Raw genomic sequence first — 18996 nt, 5'->3', positions numbered from 1 at the left:
CCTTACCAGTGCCAAGTACAGGGGACGAATGACCGCCCTGGTCCTGCTGGCTACACAATTCCTGATACAGGCCAGGATGCCGTTGGCCTTCTTGGCCACCAGAGCGCACTGCTGGCTCATGTTCAGTCAGTTATCAACCAGTACCCCCAGGTCCCTTTCCTCTCTGGGCACTGTCCAGCCACGCTGTTCCCAGCCTACAACATTGCAGGCAGTTATTGTGGCCAAAGTGCAGGACTCGGCACTTGGACTTATTAAACTTCATCTTATTGGACTCTGCCCATCCATCCAATCGTTCCAAGTCTCTCTGCAGACCCCTCCTACCTTTCAACAGATCGACATATGCTCCCAGCTTAGTGTCATCTGCAGATTTACTAATGAAAGACTCAATAACCTCATCCAGGTCAACAATAAAAATATTAAATAGAATTGGCCCCTGAGGGACACCACTGGTGACTGGCTGCCAGCTGGATGCAGCACTGTTCACCACCACACTCTGGGCTCAGCCATCCAGCCAGTTCCCAACCCAGCAGAGTGCTCCTGTCCAAGCCGTGAGCTGCCAGCTTTTCTAGGAGTATGCTGAGGGAGACAGTGTCAAAGGCCTTGCTGAAGTCCAAATAGACAACATCCACAGCCTTTCCAGCATCCACCAGGTGGGTTACTTGGTCATAAAAGGAGATCAGGTTGGTCAAACACGACCTACCCCTCCTAAACCCATGCTGGCTGGGTCTGATACCCTGGCCATCCTGTAAGTGCTGCATAATAGCTCTCAGTATAAACTGTTCCATTTTCTTACCTGGTGCTGAGGTCAGGCTACCTGGCCTATAATTACGAGCATCCTCCTTTCTACCCTTTTTATGAATGGGAATCACATTGGCCAGCTTCCAGTCATCCAGAATCTCACTAGTGAGCCAAGACTATTGGTAAACGATGGAGAGCAGTTTCACAAGCTCTTCTGCCAGCTCCCCCATCACCCTGGGATGGATCCCATCTGGTCCCATGGATTTATGGACATTCAAGCAGCTCAACACTTCTCTGATTGCCTCCTCCTGGATAACAGGGGAACCATTCTGTTCCCTGACACCATCCACCAACCCAGTATGACAGTTATCCTGAGGACAAGCCATCTTCCCACTAAAGTCAGAAGCAAAAAAGGCATCAGGCTCTTCTGCATTCTCATCTGCAGTCACTAAGTTCCCTCCTGCATCCAATAGATAACCAAGTTTTGTCTCATCCTTCCTTTTACCATTAACATATATGTAAAATGATTTTTTATTATCCTTTACAGAGGCTGCCAAATTAAGTTCAAACTGATCTTTGGCCTCCCTAATTTTCTTCCTACATGCCTTGGCAACCGCCCTAAATGCTTCCTGGGAGATCTGACCCTCCTTCCTGTAAGAGTCCAGGACATCCCTCTGGCCGCCCTGGAGGGTTTGGAGACCAGACAGGGGGGTCTGGGATCTGTACAAGGGGGTCATCCAGCCTCACACAGAGCCCAGGAGGACACTGCCTCTGATCCCTGGCCATGGGAGTGAATGCCCACATTGTATGAAGAATCACAAGCTGAGAGAATTCAAAATAAGTAGTAGCTAGTTTATCACAGAGTGTAAATGTAGAATCTAGGATTTTTAGTATATGGGTTTGAAGAGGCAAGATGGAGGAATTGGGGAGTGGTCCTGTCCTCCTTGTTCTTGTTCTTTTCCCCCATTTTCTGCTGAGTTCTATCACAAGGATTGGTCTAGAGTAGAAATGACATGCTAACATAGGTAGTAAGTATTGGTAAGATTTTGTAAATAAAAAGTACGTTGTGGACAGTGGTTGGACCAGAGAAATGGTACAAAAGGTCCGGGACTCTCTGATCCACCCAGTCCGCAGCATGTCCTGCTCTGCTGAGGACATCCTTGCAGAGCTGAGAAAGAACTAAGATAATGTACCCTGCTGGGGATGCCTTGCAGAGCTGAGAAAGAACTGAGAGATAATGAAGAATAAACAGCCTTGGAGACATGCACTAGCGGACTCGGCTTGTCTTCTCTGGCTCTGGCATAAGACCTTTTGGGCAAGAGAAGCTCGAAAACCTTATTGCCTCAGGGAACAGCAACCCTGAGACTTCCGAAGATGATACATCTTTTTATTCCTAAGGTCTTTCAAAATGTTGTTATCCATCCAGGCTGGATGTTTGCCTTGTCGATTCGTCTTTCAGCACATGGGGACGGTCTGTTCCTGTGCCCTCAAGATCTCTGTTTTGAAGCATGCCCACCTTTCCTGGACTCCTTTGCTTTTAAAAACTACTTCCCAAGGAACTCTCTGGACAAGTCTCCTGAATAGGTCAAAGTCTGCCCTCCGAAAGTCCAATATAAAAGTCTTGTTGATGCTCCTCCTAACTTCACCAAATATTGAGAACTCTACAATTTCATGATCACTGTGCCCCAAGCGGCCTCCAACCACCACATCTCCCACCAGCCCATCTTTATTTGCAAACAACAGATCTAACACAGTCCCTCTCCTGGTAGGCTCACTCACCAGCTGAGACAAAAAGTTGTCTTCCACACACTCTAAAAACTTCCTGGACTGCCTCCTTTCTGCTATATTAAGTTCCCAGCAGATGTCTGGGAGGTTGAAGTCACCTACAAGAACAAGGGCTGGTGATCCTGAAACATTCTTCAGCTGCTTATAGAATAGGTTGTCCACCTCTTCTTCCTGGTTGGGTGGACGATAACAGACTCCCAATAGGATGTCAGCATTATTGGACTTCCCCTAAATTCTTACCCATAAGCATTCAACTTCATCATCACTAGTTATAATATCTATGGCATCAAAAGCCTTCCTAATATAAAGAGCCACCCCTCTACCCCTTCTCCCTTTTCTGTCTCTTCTCAATAGCTTGTAGCCATCCAGGGCAGCGCTCCAGCTATGTGAGTTGTCCCACTACGTCTCTGTGACAGTGACTACATCATAGTTCTGCTGTTGTACCATGGGTTCAAGCTCTTCCTGTTTATTACCCATGCTGTGTGCATTAGTATACTTGCACCTCAGTTGCATTAGTGACTTCACCCCTTATTTAGGTTTATCACCCTTGGGCCTGCCCCCAGATAGTCCAGCTGCATCCCCTTCCCCCTTCAAACCTAGTTTAAAGCCCTCTCAATCAGTTCTGCCAGTTCATAAGCTAAAAACCTACTACCCTTTTCAGAGAAATGAAGCCCATCCAGTTCCAACAGGCCAGGTGCTGAAAAAGTGCCCCATGATCAAAGAACCCAAAATTCTACTGATGACACCAACCCTTAAGCCACTTGTTGATAGTGTGAGTTCTCCAATGCCTTTCATCATTTTTCTCTGCCACCAAAGGGTCTGAGCAGAACACTACCTGTGCTCCTGCCCTATCAACCACTCATGAGTTGGTTGGTCACCCAATGCTCTAAAGTCCCTTTTTATTGCCCTAAAACTTCTCTTTTCAATCTCATCACTGCCAGCCGGGAGTATCAGCAGTGGGTAGTAATCAGAGGGCTGAATCAGCCCAGGGACTCTCTCAGTAATATCCCATACCTGGGCCCCAGGGAGGCAGCAGACCTCCCTGTGGGTTTGGTCTGGTCGACATATAGGGCCTTCTGTTTCCCTCAGAAGGGAGTCACCCATGACAACTACTCTTCTTTTTAATGTTAGAAGTAGTAATCTGTCTGACTGATGAGGCATAACTGGGAGGCTCACTGGGCAGATCAATTTCTTCTACATCATCTAACTGACTCTCTAGATCCAGGGCCTCATACCTATTCTGAAGTGGCACCTGGGTAGATGATGGGGGTTGGGGAGAATTTCCATTACCTCCCTGAGTAGGAACCCATTTCCACTCCCCCTCATCCACCAGGTGTCCTCCTATTGCCTGACAGTGGGAGGCATGGGAGCCTTCTGACTCCTGGTGGGCCTCCCTCAAGGATGGAAGGGCAGAACTCCACCAATCTATTTCCCTTTCACTTTCCCTAATACTCCTTATTCTATCAAATTCCTCCCTAAGCTCAGCCACCAACAAAAAGAGATCATTCACTTGTTCACATCTCATGCAGACTTCTTCTGCAACTCTCCCTGGTGCCACTGATAAGCTTAAACACTCCTCACAGGAATGGGTGTAGACAGACATCCTTCTTGGAGGGTTCTACCTGGCACTTTTACAAACTTCAGTTTTGAATCATGCACAAACCATTACTAAAAAAACCAAAAACTAACCAACAGAACTGCAAACTAAAAAAACCTTCAACCCTACCTACTTGCCTCGCAAACTCCCATGCCACACCCTTAGAGTCATGCCACATGCCAGAAGAAGGATGCATGGCCTGGACAGTAAGCCTTCTAAACTTTTTGGGGCTTCAGGGGTACAGAGTATCAAAGAAAAATGCTCAGGTGGTAAAACAAAAGGTGATCTACCTGGATTATGAGGTCAGTGCTGGACAATGGACTTTGGGGAAAGAGTGCATAGAATCGATATGCCAAACCCCAAAACCCCAGACAATAAAATAACTGAGAACCTTCCTGGGGCATGACGGGATGGTGCAGACTAAGGATTTACAACTACGGATTACTTGTGAAATCTCTATATTCGCTCATTGCAAATGGGAGTAGAGACCTCCAGTGGACAAAAGAAGCCACACAGGCCTTTGGTTAACTGAAAAAGGCCCTCATGTCAGCTCCAGCTTTGGAACTTCCAGATGTGAGTAAACCATTCTTTCTCTTCTCTCATGAGAAACACGGAATTTGCCCTGTGGATACTGGCACAGGACCTGGGCCTATATAGAAGGGAAGTTGCTTATCTTTCTAAGCAGCTGGATGCAGCAGGTAAAGGATGGCCAGGTTGCCTCAGAGCAGTGGCTGCCGTGGTGCTGAACATTCAGGAGACCCACAAGTTCACCCTGGGCCAGAAAATGACTGTGCTAGTGTCTCATACAGTATCTGCAGTACTGGAAAAAAGGGGAGGCTATTGGCTTTCCCCACAATGGTTCCTGAAATATCAAGCTATCATGGTTGAGCAAGATGATGTAGAGATAGTGGTAACTAACATTGTCAACCTAGCCTCTTTCCTTTGTGGAAATCAAGGAGAGCCAGTACATCACGACTGCCTGGAGACCATTGAAGCCACTTACTCCAGCCACCCTGATCTGAAGGATACCCCTGTGGATGATGCAGAAACCTGGTTCACAGAGGGAAGCAGCTACGTCATCAATGGAAAACGACTTGCTGGGTATGTGGTTACCACATCCAGAGACCTAACTGAAAGAGGACCTTTACCAGCAGGTGCTTCTGCTCAATAGGCAGAAATAACTGCCCTAACCCATGCCTTAGAGTTATCAAAAGGGAAGAGAATACACATTTGCACAAATTCAAGGTATGCATTTGGGGTGGTGCATGCTCATGGAGCTATTTGGAAAGAAAGAGGACTGTTAAATTCGCAAGGGAAGAACATTAAACATGCATGAGAAATAATACAACTGCTGGAAGCAGTCCAACTGCCTGAGAAGGTAGCAATCATGTACATTAAGGCACATCAGAAGGTGAGTTCAGAATTGGAAGAGGGAAAGAGCTGGCAGACAGAGATACAAAAGAAGCAGCAAAAGGTGAGGTGACAGTAGAAGGAGCCTTGATTCCCAATGACTAAATCTCCCTAGAAGGTAAGCCAGTGTATAATAAAAAGAACAGAAGGCTAATTCAGGATCAAAAGGGAATGTGTAACCAGGAGGGATGGGCTGTTACTGCAGAGGGAAAACTGATTATCCCCTCCCGTTTACTGTGGCCAATAGTAAGAGAGAAACATCAGAAAACACACTGAGGAATTGACGCTTTGTATAGTTATTTGATTGGAAAGATCGATGCCAGGAACTTATATGCCACTATCACTCAAGTGGCCCGGCAGAGTGAACTTTGCCTCTAGACTAACTCCAAGAATACCCCTAAACCAAAACTTGGCCAAATTGGAAAGGGCCATGGACCCGGCCAGCAGTGGCAAATTGATTTTTCAGAATTACCAAGAAAAGGGGGGTACCGATATTTGTTAGTACAAAACTTTCCAGGATGGCCAGAAGCTTTCCCCACCAGGACTGCCAAAGCCCGGGAGGTAACCAAGGTGTTGTTGCAAGAAATACAGTACCAGACACAATATCCTCAGATAGGGGACCACATTTGTTGGGGGTTAGATTTGTTTCTTTTTTACTTATAAAATTTTTCCCCATAAGTTGCTAGGAGACTAACTACTGGGTACTTGTGAGTGCTTGACCAAAACAAAGAAGTGGCCAAAGGAGAGTGTAGCACTAGGTTACACCTTTTGTTTTTGTATCTCTGGGAGTTGTGTTTTGATTTTTTTTTTGGGCGGGGGGTGTGGAGATAATGTGAGTTTTGGGGCAGTTTGTCTCTCTTGCTCTCGGCACTGGAGAGAGAACGGTCAGGCTGCTGTTTGCTGTGGGAAGAGTTCACTGTCCCCACCCTGTCCCATCGTGGGAAATCTACCACCATCTGCTCATGTGCCCAGGAATTCTGAGCTCACCTCCTCCTGCCCTGCTGAGCCAGCCCTGCCCCACACCCGCTGGTTCTTTGGCACTGCTTTGAGGCTTTCTGCTACTCTGTAGCCCCGCACTGCCCTGCTCTGCCAGGACATCCCTGCTGTTCCAGCGACCATCACAGAGCTTCTGATCTCATCCACCAGCCCAGGATTTTCCTCCGTTCCAGCTTGGTGTTCTCGGAGACCCGCAGGGGCACCAAGATCAAACTGCCCCGGGCTTTGGGAAACAAAGCCCCTCGAGGTTCCTGGTTCCATATATTATTAATGCTGCAGTTGTTGTTTGTTTACTTTGTCATATATACTAGTAAAGAACTGTTATTCCTATCCCGATACCTCTGCCTGAGAGCCCCTTTAATTTTCTAAATTTTAGTAATTTGGAGGGAGGGGATTTGAATTGTCCATCTCTGTGGAGGTCCTGCCCCTCCCTAGCAGATACCTGTCTTTCAAACCAAGACCACATTTTATTTCAAAAATAGATCAACAGATCTTTCAGCATCTGGGCATAGATTGGGAACTTCACACGCTTTACCGTCCCCAGTCAAGAAGCCAAGTTGAGAAAATGAATCATTTGATCAAGCAACAAATTGTGAGACTAGGCCAAGAGGTTAATTTGCCTTGGCCCCAGTCCCTCCAGTTAGAAAATCTGAGTCCCTTTGAAATGCTTTACGGGAGAACATATGGTGTGCAAAAAGGGATATCCACCCAAATTGGGGAGGAAAGGCTGACTGCCTATATGGTGGCCTTAGGTAAACAACTCAGAGAAACTGAAAAACATGGCTGGAACTCAGAGCAGACGGCTAGATGGACCAGTGCATGACATACAGCCTGGGGATTATATGTATGTCAAGTCTTTTGCAGAGAAGACCTTGGAGCCGAAGTGGGAAAAACCGTTCCAAGTGCTTCTCATTACTTTCACTGCAATTAAGATCCAAGAGCAGAACGCCTGGATTCACCACTCTCAAGTGAAGAAAACTCCAGAGACCCCTTGTGTTGCAGCCGTGAGGCCTGGTAGGCCTCTCTGGCGGTCAGTCGCCTAAGGGCAGAAATGCCTAGTCATGGTGACTAGGCCAAAATAACCCTTCTCCCGTGCTTGGACCCTCCCTTATCTCCCTGTAAGACAATAGGTCACTTTCTACCCTGAACCATACTATTGGACACCTTTTCAAAACCTTGGTACCCTATAAAAACCCCACTTTTCCCCCAGCTCAGCAGAAGAGCTGTCCCTGGAACCCTTCACGGAAGAAACTAATAAAGATTCATCTGTGGAACTCCATACGGCACTTCTCCTCTCTCTCCCTGTGTCTGCCAAGGCACCTTAGCAAGCTTGTGAGCTGAGAATCACTGCAAAAGAGCTGATCACTGCTAAGAGCTGAATATCACTATAACTAAGCTTGCTAAGTGTTGCCTGTGCCTGGGAGCTTTGCCGGAGTTGCTTGGGCAGGGAGGTACGTAGGTGCACCCCTAGCCAGGAACAACCAAGGCAGCCGAGACCGACTGAAGCTACCGGGAGAAAAACAAAACCCTTGGATGGAAACATCGGGTGATAATGAACCAAAACTAAGACTCACTCAAACAAAATGAGTACATTGCTGTCGAGAATGTTTAGTAATCTAGATTGCAGGAATTTAATCAAGAAAGCTGTTTTGTTTGTAATCATAATTACAATCCAAGAGTTGGAAAATACTTCTAGCCAGAACAATGCTGAGTGGCCTTGGTCCCAAGCTCTTACCTGGTACACTGGATCCATGGGACAATATTCTGATATAAAAGATCTAAACCTATCAGCTGTAGTTATGCACGAAAACCAAGTATATGAAAGGCAAGAATGGCAAAAACAAAGGCTATGGTCACTTCAAGGGACTGTGGGAGAGGAAATTAGAATAGGATGTCAGGAACTGCTCATAAGAAAGCAATCCAAATTAGTGTTTCAACCACTCCCACAGACAAAAACTGGGAGGTTTCTAGTCATTCAAGTGAATTAGACTGTTGGTATAACTTTACGTTTGTACAGACCGTTGAGGTGGTTTGTCTTTGGACCCATGATAATATTGGGCTCTCCTTCAAATTTAAAATAAATGCCACAACTGAGCCCATTGCGACCTATGCCAGCATGCCAGCACGCCAGCACTCCAGCCCAAACCCAAATCATGCCACCTAGGTTTGAACCCAAAATTTATGAAATTGGCCCATATGTAATAAGGAACATGGCCCAACAACAATTGTTGTTTAATCCAGAATGGTCTCTCAAGTGTGTTGAATTACTAATGCAAACTAACATCTCTGAAGTTCAACCAGCCTGCTCTTCTTTCCTAAAGACATCCTTTGAGGGTTGGACCACATGGTTGCAAAGCCAAACATACACCAGGGGCAGAATGCAAAAGGATCTGACTGGAATATTAGGGACAGGGCTGGGAGTTCTTAATGGAATTGATTCAGAAATATTAATGAATAAATTGGCCACTGCAACAAGTGAACTAGCAAAATTAAAACAGCCCTTACAGTCATCTTTGTTGGCATTGGGAACCAGTCAGTGGCATGTTTCAAAAGTGTTACCAAGTTGGGAAAAAATGGAGGACCAAGACCATAGGTTAATCATAGATGCACTTGCTATGGCTCAGAGTAATGTGTCTTTGGCTGATGCCTTAGGTTTTGGGTTTTTCTGTCTTGTTTTGGTGGGTGGCTTTTGCCTTTGTTTAAGCAGTGCTGGGATCTTGTCACAGGGTGATGGGGGCAGGGCAGTTTGGTCCTAGCAGGGAACTCACTCTCCTCAAGGACACTCTCTTCGAGCTCCAGGCCCAGAGAATAAACAACGTGGAAGAAAGGAGGCAAGCAGGAAGGATGAAACGTCGTGATTTGGAGTTGTTGATTGGACAGTGGACTGTTGTATGCAAATGGACTGAAACTCTCGTGACTAGCCCTCTTGGAGCCATCCGGGCATACATAGCCACTGCTGTGGCTCTGGTGCTGCCAGGGTGTGGCCTTGAAGGCCTTTAATAAATATTCACTTTATTCTTACAACTCTGTGTAGCCTCTGTTTCAGCCTTTAAGGCAACATGGCTTTTAGCTGTATACAAGCACAATGATGGTTGCAATCAACAGCTGCCTTAATTATAAGAGAAGGAAGTGAAGGAGCCTTTCCAATGGAAATCCAAAAAGCTGTCTGGGACAATGCTACTGATTTTGAAAAGAAATTTCAGTCTTGGTGGACTTTGGTAAATTTTGCCTATGATCCTATTGCTAACATGGCTACTGCCTTTGTACTCACTATATGTAATGCCACAGTTTGTTATTCACCCCATTATAGCATTAGGATTAAATTATGAGAGATCAAGGCTCTGTCCTTCGGAATATAGAACATGGGCATGGAGAGTAGATGAGAAATGGCAAACTGTGAATCTAGAATCCTGTGTTACCTGGGAACAACAGGGGTTTATTTGTGAGAGCAACACAACTGATGCTCAAGACATGTCTTGATACTGAGCAAGGCGTTTGTCACTTCAAGATTCACGCAGATACTAGTCAAAGAACCATACTTGCATATATTGGTCAGGGCTGTGTATGTCTGAGGACTTGGTGTGCTTTTGTAGAAATAGACAAGGATAATGTAACTGTACTCAGTAATAATCATTCTAACTTTTGTATTTGCAACTTTGCTGAGATTGTAGGATGTGACTTTCTGTATTTGGCACCAGTTGTATCCCACCAGCTAATCAGGTCTAACCACACAATGTATCACAAGTTGTCACCTACACCTACTGGAATGAATTTCACCTTAGTGAGACCATTAATTAAGCATCAGGACCTTGTCAGAATTTGAAAAGATATTCAAGAAACTGGGAAGAAAACTTTATTCACTGTCCATCATGACACAAAAGAAATAAACAAGGTCCTGCAAAGGGTCAAACAGAAGGTGAGTAACAACTGGTGGGATTCACTTTTTGTATGGTTGCTGACTGCAACTGGGATTCTAAATACATTATGTCACCCCATTATTGTTTTATTGATATTAGTTGGTATAAGTTTAGCACTGTCTTTTGCAATACTTGTCTGGAATTGGAAGATGCTGCAATGAGTAGCAATATTAACCTCTTTATCCCAAGTACATGGCAAGGTATTGAGAGACATCGTAGAGACTGGGAAGAAGAATTTTTGTACTAAATAAAAGAATTTGATGCCTTATAGAAAAAGGGGGGACTGAGACATAGGGTTAGGAATTAGAGGGGTATTGATTAAAAATAGATATTTGGATTATGTATATTGCTTAATATTTGGTGCATTTTACTGTGCTACCTGCCTGTAAAGGGAAGACAGGGTTTATGTGGGAGATAGGGTGTACGTGCAGCAATATGAAAGAATGCAAGGATGTGTGATAAGGGAAGGATGATGTTCACCAAAACAGGACAAAGTATGCTAAACTTACAAGGCTACCAACATAAAAAGGCTCCTCCAACCCCCGGAACCAGATTAAACCAGCCTCATGGTAGAGCAGATGTGCATGTCTTTGCAGAGCAATCCCACATGGGCCCGGCCGAATCAACTACATACCTACTTTATAACTCACTTTGAGTTTTAGAGTCTTTCTGGGTATCACCTGGAAACTAATAACCTGCAAGCCAAGCTCTAATTTCAAATGTAGATGTTATATCTGCTCCCCACTACCAAAAGAATTTTTCCAAACAAATCACAGATACTTTGGAACACTGGAAAAATCATATTCCTGGATTTATCTGTAATAGTCACAAACAGATTTCACAAATGCTGATTAAAAAATTGGAAAAGAGATATCTGACTTGAAATCAAACAAATAAAATTCAACGGCAGCAACCTCTAAAAATCCAAGGACCTTTAGTTTGCTAACCAGCATTAAGAAAAGTGGTGCTTCCCCAGAGGAAATACAGGTACAAATGGTATGCATATAACTCAGGAGTCATACATCAGATGCTTTGTTTAATTTTTTTCCCCTCTTTTTCTTCAAATTGCCTGTGTGGGTTTAACTCGTTTACTCACTGTTGAAACATAAATTTTGAGTGTCTGTTGGGTATTAGTGTGTACTATCAAATATAGCTTTGGAGTTTTGTGTCAGAATATCACTGCTGAAAGAAGGGATGGACATAGGGGAATCATCGTGCTTGAGGGAGAAATTAGGCTGGTTTTCTCTGCCTTTTAACCCTCCCTAAGCTCTGCCGGCTTGCAAAGACGAGATTTACATTAAAAAAGGCATGGCTGGTGCTGGTGGTATCTCACTCTGCAGCAGAATTGGCTACCGTTGCAAAAAAAAATTCATGTGATATATGATGTGAAATAATTTGTGTTTGTGTGATATATGATGTGAAATAATTCGTGTTTGTAATCTGTGGTGTAAAATAATTCACATTTTATAAGATATACAGTAAAAGTCACTCAGGCTTGGAAATTAAAAAACATTCAGGAATTGTAAATGCCCTTGCCCGAAACTCAGGCAAGGACTAAAATTTGCAGTAGAAAGAAGGGTGGCTCCAAGAAGAGATGAGCCCTCTCCGGAGATGAACTTGACAATGACCCAACGATTAACACTCGATATGGATCTGGCCTCCATCATCCGGGGTGTGCATCCCAATACAGGGTTCCCAGAAATCGAATCAAGTATTCATCTCTCCTTGGAAACCTATTCAACCGACCGGCAGTGAGGAAAAAGACTACATGAATATGAAAAAGAAGCTGAAGGGACAAAAGAAGTATGAGGCAGGCAATATCCTGTCGAGCCGAAAAAAAACTGTATATAAACTGGCTCTGCAGAGACTGAATTTGTGAACAGGGGAGCTCGGGTGCGATAGAGGCCGAAGCTAAGTTCACCCAGTGCCGATCCCGGGCTTGACACTGATTTTTGCTTGTGGCTCTTCGAAATTCTATATTGTAAATTATTAAAAAAATCTTTATTAATTGGCTACACTTTTATAACAAACTTATGGGCTCATCTGGGATCCAGTTTTTGGGGTCTACGGTCCCCCTCTTTTCTTCCGGGAGGCGCCCTGCTGATTCAGCAGCCCGGCGGAATGGGGAGACCTGGTGGAACCACCTGGACACCAAACCAATAGGAGAAAAGCCAGAATCAAAAGAGGACAGGATAAAAGCTAGCTCAGGGGCTCTCAGAGAACTCGGGGAGGACTTGGGCAAAGGGGTTCTTGGAACCACGGTACACTCTTAAAAGTCTACGTGCATGAAGAATCTACACAGGAAAATGGCTGCATAGGTATTGCGTGGTTGAGTCGGGTGACTGAGCGTGAGTGAGACGTGATATTATCATGAGGTGAGTGCGGACCCTGCGATCGCAGTTCCGTTGTCCTGCGAGAAAGACGGTCGGTCAAACAGGAAGCGGGTGACTTATCTCACGTCAAATCCGAACCTTGGAGGGTCGGACATCAGTCACAGGAGGCTTAAAGGGAAGGGGCAACCTTAGGAGTTCAAGGGCTGGTAAGCCTTTTAGTCTAGGATGGGGAGGGCTAGGAAAAACAAAGTAGAAGAAAAGAGCGCTCGTCACAAGGTGAAAGCCCCCTTGTCGGACCCCTGTGGGGTTAGTAGTTTGGTGATACTGAAATAAGAAATTAGAAAAATACGGTACCGATTCAAATTTAGGTTTGCGTAAGTCAGAAGTCAGAACCCCACTTAGACCGAAAGAATAGAATGATAGCAGGTGAAATCACAGCAGCCTAGACGATAGGGGACAGAGAAAAAGTAAGGTTCAGGAATAAAACATGGAGAAATCCGCCAAGAAACTAAAGGACAGCATTCCCAAAATCCCATGGGGTAGTCCATTGGGGTGGTTATTAGAACGTTGGGACGAATGTCCCACAAGAAGGAGAAAATCCAAGGAAAAGATGATTCATTACTGTGTAGAAATCTGTGGAGGGGAGGAAATAAGGAGTCATGTAATTTGGCCTGTGTTTGCTACATTCGAGCAGTGGACATGTAGAGCTTTGTGTGTTTATGTAGCCGGCAAACAGACATGGGATGATGAATACGAATACGCTAAGGTATGGGAGAGAGCAGATATCAGGCTCTTCCCGATAAAAACTAAAAACCCTGTTAAGACCCAAGGTGACACATGGGAACCCCTAGATAATCTCCCACCACCATATTTAATGCCTTTACCCCAGCCTGCGCAAGCCCCAGCACCCTCGGGACCCCCACCTTAACCCCTGCAGGCAGCTCGAGCCCCTCTGCTGGGAGCCTCGGCACTGCCGCCTGAGCAACAACCCCCACTGGCAGGATTTCAGCCTCAGCCCCAGCCCCCTTCCCAGCCCCAGGACCTCCTTCCCCCAGAACACCCACCTCCTGAGCTGGACTCGGCATCCCATCCCAACCCCAGCCCCTACACACACACAAGCTTTCCAAAAGCGGCCTCTACCCTACTAGCTAGGAGGACACGGTGAAAGTTAAAGAAAATAAGTGAAGAAGATAGCGAAGATGATGAAGATAGGCACAATCTTCTCCCACTAAGGGAGGTGCCGACCGCCCCAGGGATTATCGGATATGTAAATGTAACGAATAATACTGCAGATGTAAGAGCTTTTAAGAAGGAGATGGGAAAACTAATGGATGACCCTTTGGGGGTGTCAGATAGACTTGATGAGTTCCTAGGCATGAGTATTTATTCATACGATGATATCATTGATATCATTATATTATTATCATTATAAGATCATTATTTAATACTGAGGAGAGAGAAATTATTAGGCAGGCGGGAATGCGAGAATGGGAACGCCGGAATCCTCAGGGCACCACGGGAACTGAAATGGCCAAACCAGAGACCCAATTGGGATGCCCAGACAGAGGAAGGCAGGTGAAATATGATAGATTTAAGGAACACAATAATTCAAATTGTAAGGGAAGCAGTGCTGAGGCGACAAAACATCAGCAAGGTATTCCGTGAGTGCCAGGGGAAGAACGAAACCCCTTCAGAATGGTTAGACAGATTAAGAAAAAGTCTGCAGATATACTCAGGGACAGACCCTAATTCTCCTATAGGGGAGGTGTTGTTAAAAACTCAATTTGTAGCAAAATCATTGGAAGACATACGGAGGAAACTCGAAAAGATAGAGAATTGGCAAGAAGAAGGGTTACAGGAGCTACTTAGAGAAGCTCAGAAGGTCTATACGAGAAGGGAGGAAGAGAGACAAAGGGTACAGGCAAAGGTGCTAGTCGCTGCCGTCAGGGAGGTGCAGAAGCAGGAACAATCCCATGATTCCGGAAGAGACAGCTCCCAGAGGAGTCAATTACCACCGCCAAGAAGGGACTCCGGAAACCAGAGGGAGGGCCCCGAGTGCTTTTACTGTAAGAAAAGGAGGCATTTCAGAAAGGATTGCAAGAAAAGGATAAAAGATCCTAACATTTTCCAGGAAGACTAGGGAAGTCTAGGGCTCTTCATTCTGGGGTCTAGAACATGTAAGGAGCCCTTGATAAAATTAAAAATAGGACCCCAAAGGGAGGAGATATCCTTCCTGGTTGACTCAGGGGCCGAGTGCTCCATGGTCCAGAGATTGCCGAAAGGGTGAACAAAAAGTAGAGACACCATGATGGTGATAGGAGCAAAGGGGGAGCCCTTTAAGGTTCCAGTTATTAAAAACGTAGAAATAGAGTCAGAGACCAAAATTTGTTTGGGGAACATGTTGTTAGTAGAAGAGGCAGATTACAATTTATTAGGAAGAGACTTGATTGTAGCTCTAGGAATAAATTTGATAGTACAGGGACCAGACTTAGTAGTGAGCCTGTATAGATTAACGGAAGAAGATGAAAATAGGCTAGATCCCACAGTCTGGCATACCCAGGGAGAAGGTGGGAGGTTGGAAATGGAACCTATTTCCATAGAAATACAGACACCAGAGGATCCAATCAGAATTAAGCAATACCCCATTTCCATGGAGGGAAGAAAGGGATTAAAACCTGTGATTGATGAGTTAGTAAAACGGGGAATTCTAGAAACATGCCTATCCAGACATAATACCCCGATTCTAGCAGTACGGAAAACCGATGGGAGTTTTAGATTAGTCCAGAATCTGAGGGCTGTGAACCAAAGAACAAAAATGAGTTTCCCTGTAGTCGCCAATCCATACACCCTCTTGAACCAAATTTCCCCTGAAGACACCTGGTATAGTGTGATAGACCTGAAAGATGCTTTTTGGACTTGTCCTTTAGCTGAAGACAGCCGGGATTATTTTGCTTTTCAGTGGGAAGACCGTGAAACAAATAGGAAGCAGCAGTTCAGGTGGACATCCTTGCCCCAGGGGTTTACCGATTCCCCCAACCTGTTCGGGCAAGCACTAGGGCAGTTGTTAAGCCAGTTTATTCCAACAGAAGGAACCAAACTTCTGCAGTATGTTGTCGACCTATTAATAGTCAGTCCCAGGGAGGAAGACGTGAGGGCAAGCACAATAGCATTATTAAATTTTTTAGGGAAGAAAGGGCTAAAAGTATCAAAATCGAAACTGCAGTTCACGGAACAGGAGGTCAAGTACTTAGGGCATTGGATCACAAAAGGGAAAAAGAAGTTGGATCCTGATAGGGTTGCAGGAATCATTGCATTACCTCCTCCACGGTCAAAGAGGGAGGTTAGACAGCTGCTGGGACTTTTGGGGTACTGCAGACAGTGGATCGAGGGATATAGCGAGAAGGTGAAATTTTTTATATGAGAAATTGACTACAGACAGAATAAAGTGGACAGAACAGGATGAAGTAAGGTATGGAGCGTTAAAAGAAACACTCATACCGGCTCCAGTGTTGAGCCTTCCTGATATAAGGAAACAGTTCCAGTTGTTTGTGGATGTTAGCAATCATACAGCACAGGGGGTGCTAACACAGGATTGGGCCGGAACCAGGAAACAGGTTGGGTATGTATCAAAGCTCTTAGACCCTGTGAGCCGAGGCTGGCCCACCTGCTTACAGGCGATAGTCGCGGCGGCGCTGTTAGTGGGAGAGGCCAAGAAAGTCACTTTCAGGGCACCCTTGGTGGTGTATACTCCTCACAATGTAAGGAGAATTTTGCAACAGAAAGCAGACAAATGGCTCACAGATGCTAGACTTTTGAAATACGAGGCTATATTGATTCATTTGCCCAATTTGGAGTTATGGACAGCCCCTGCCCAAAATCCTGCACAGTTCCTGTTTGGTGAAGCGTAAGGGGAGTGTAGTCATGATTGTGTAGAGGTGGTAGAACTGCAGGCAAAGATAAGATCGGATTTGGAAGAAGAGGAGTTGGAGGGAGGAGAGAAATGGTTCGTGGATGGATCAGCAAGGGTTATAGAAGGAAAAAGAAAGTCAGGATATGCCATAGTGGATGGAAAGTCAGGAGAGGTAATAGCATCAGGACCTCTAAGTGCCAGATGGTCAGCACAAGCTTGTGAATTGTACGCAGTTTTACAGGAACTCAGGAGGTTGAAAGGAAGGAAAGGGATAATTTTCACCTACTCCAAATATGCCTTCAGGGTCATTCATACATTTGGAAAAATTTGGGTAGAACAAGGATTACTTAGCACTCGAGGGAGAGGGTTGATCCATGAAGAATTAATAAGACAAATTCTGGAAGCAATAAGGGAACCTGAGGCCATTTCCATTGTACATGTGAAAGGGCATCAAGCAGGAATGCAGTTTCGAATCCGGGGAAATAATTTGGCAGATAGAGAAGCTAAGAAGGCAGCACTCCTAGTGATAAATACCCCAGAAGTCAGGGAAGATAATACCCAGGAATATCCCTCCCATCCTTCCTCCAAGGAGATTGAAGGATACAAGAAAATAGGAGGCAAGTGGGAAGAAGGAAAATGGAGATTGCCTGATGGGAGAGAACTTTTATCTAGGGATTATACGAGAAAAATCCTAAACAGGCTCCACCAGCAGACCCACTGGGGAGCACAGGCACTTGCAGAAAAGTTTTTTAAATTCTTTGGAGGCAAAGGGATTTATGAGCTAGCAAAACAGGAAGTACAGGGATGTATGATATGCCAAAGGGTAAATTGTACCAGGTCTCATTGGACTCAGTTAGGGGGTTGGCCTCTGGCATACCGCCCGTTTGGAAGGATTCAGGTAGGTTTCACCAAACTACCCAAAGTAGGGAGGTATAAATTCCTGCTAGTAACAGTAGATCAGCTAACGCATTGGGTAGAAGCCTTTCCTAGCTCCAGGGCTACGGCTCAGACAGTGTCAAGAATATTGTTAGAGGACATCATCCCTCAATATGGTATAATTGACCATATAGACTCAGATCAGGGGACTCATTTTACATCAAAAATTATTGGGCAATTGGCAGATGCCTTAGGGATCCGCTGGGACTATCACAGGCCTTGGCACCCCCAAAGCTCAGGGCGGGTGGAACGCATGAATCAGACACTAAAAGCACAGTTATGGAAAATAATGCTGGAAACTAGGATGTCTTGGTTTAAGTGCCTCCCTTTAGCTCTGCTGAACATAAGAACTATGCCCCACTCTGAGAGTGGATTATCACCTTTTGAAATGCTATACGGAATGCCATAGGAGCACGGGATGTCAGTCGGGCACCCCAGGCTAGAAGACGGCCAAATTCAGCCCTATCTGATAGCAATAAATAAGAACTTACACGAGCTAAGAAAAAAGGGAATAATAATGCAGAGCACCCCTTTGGCGTTTGCCATACACAAAACACAACCAGGAGATGAGGTGTTGGTTAAAACCTGGAAAGAGGTCTTCCTAACTCCACATTGGGAAGGTCCCTTTCTTGTCCTTCTAACCACAGACATGGCCATTCGAACAGCTGAAAAGGGCTGGACGCACGCTTCTTGGGTGAAGAAGATCGAAAGACAAGAGGAGGAGCCTGAGTGGAAAGTAACCTCTTCCCCAGGAGACCTAAGGATAAAACTTCACTGGCACGATAGATGACTGACGAGAACACGATAAGTTGCTTTAAACCAGAATGTCCATGCTACCCATGTTTTCATTTTAAGTGCATTTATTGTTGTGAGATTTGGGTTGTACATTGTCAAGGGGGATATAGACCGAGGGGTCTGTACATGAAGTGTTTGGAAACGGAACAAAATCTGACTGATCGTATCTTAGTGCTCGCTACGAACTTGGGTTTACTGGAGTTAGATTCTTGCGAGTGGTTTCTCTTATTTCAAAAGGGGATAAGGGGAAAATTGGACTCGAGAGCACAAGTCCTAGCAATCGAGTGCCGAAGGACTAATGAGGTACCCTGTAACGCCGATCCAGTAAAGTTATCTAGGTGGGGCGCCTTTAAGAGGAGGTTCACAGCTCGATCTAATTATGGAACCCCAGAAGAATACCCCTGCTGCCAAGAAGATGGATTACCTCGCCGCCGGTTGCAACCCGGTGGGCGCAGGCATAGGCAGAGGAGTACACCTATGGGGAATCTTAGAGATCCTGAGCCTAGTCATGTGCCAGATGGTTGGCCTGCCCCTGGAGAATCAGCTCAGCACTGAGGGACAGAGTCCTGAAAACAAATG

General features: G+C 45.3%; 1 protein-coding gene across 1 annotated transcript in view; it reads right to left on the bottom strand.

The window, feature by feature from the left end:
• Positions 1-18996, bottom strand: part of LOC134565197 (guanine nucleotide-binding protein G(q) subunit alpha) — a 275102-nt gene that overhangs the window by 80181 nt on the left and 175925 nt on the right. The gene's annotated exons all lie outside the window — the stretch shown is intronic.

The sequence above is a fragment of the Prinia subflava genome, assembly GCF_021018805.1.
Source record: "Prinia subflava isolate CZ2003 ecotype Zambia chromosome W unlocalized genomic scaffold, Cam_Psub_1.2 scaffold_39_NEW, whole genome shotgun sequence".
NCBI lineage: Eukaryota > Metazoa > Chordata > Aves > Passeriformes > Cisticolidae > Prinia > Prinia subflava.
The sequence above is the reverse complement of the archived record's forward strand: the minus strand, read 5'-3'. Positions and strand labels throughout refer to the sequence as shown.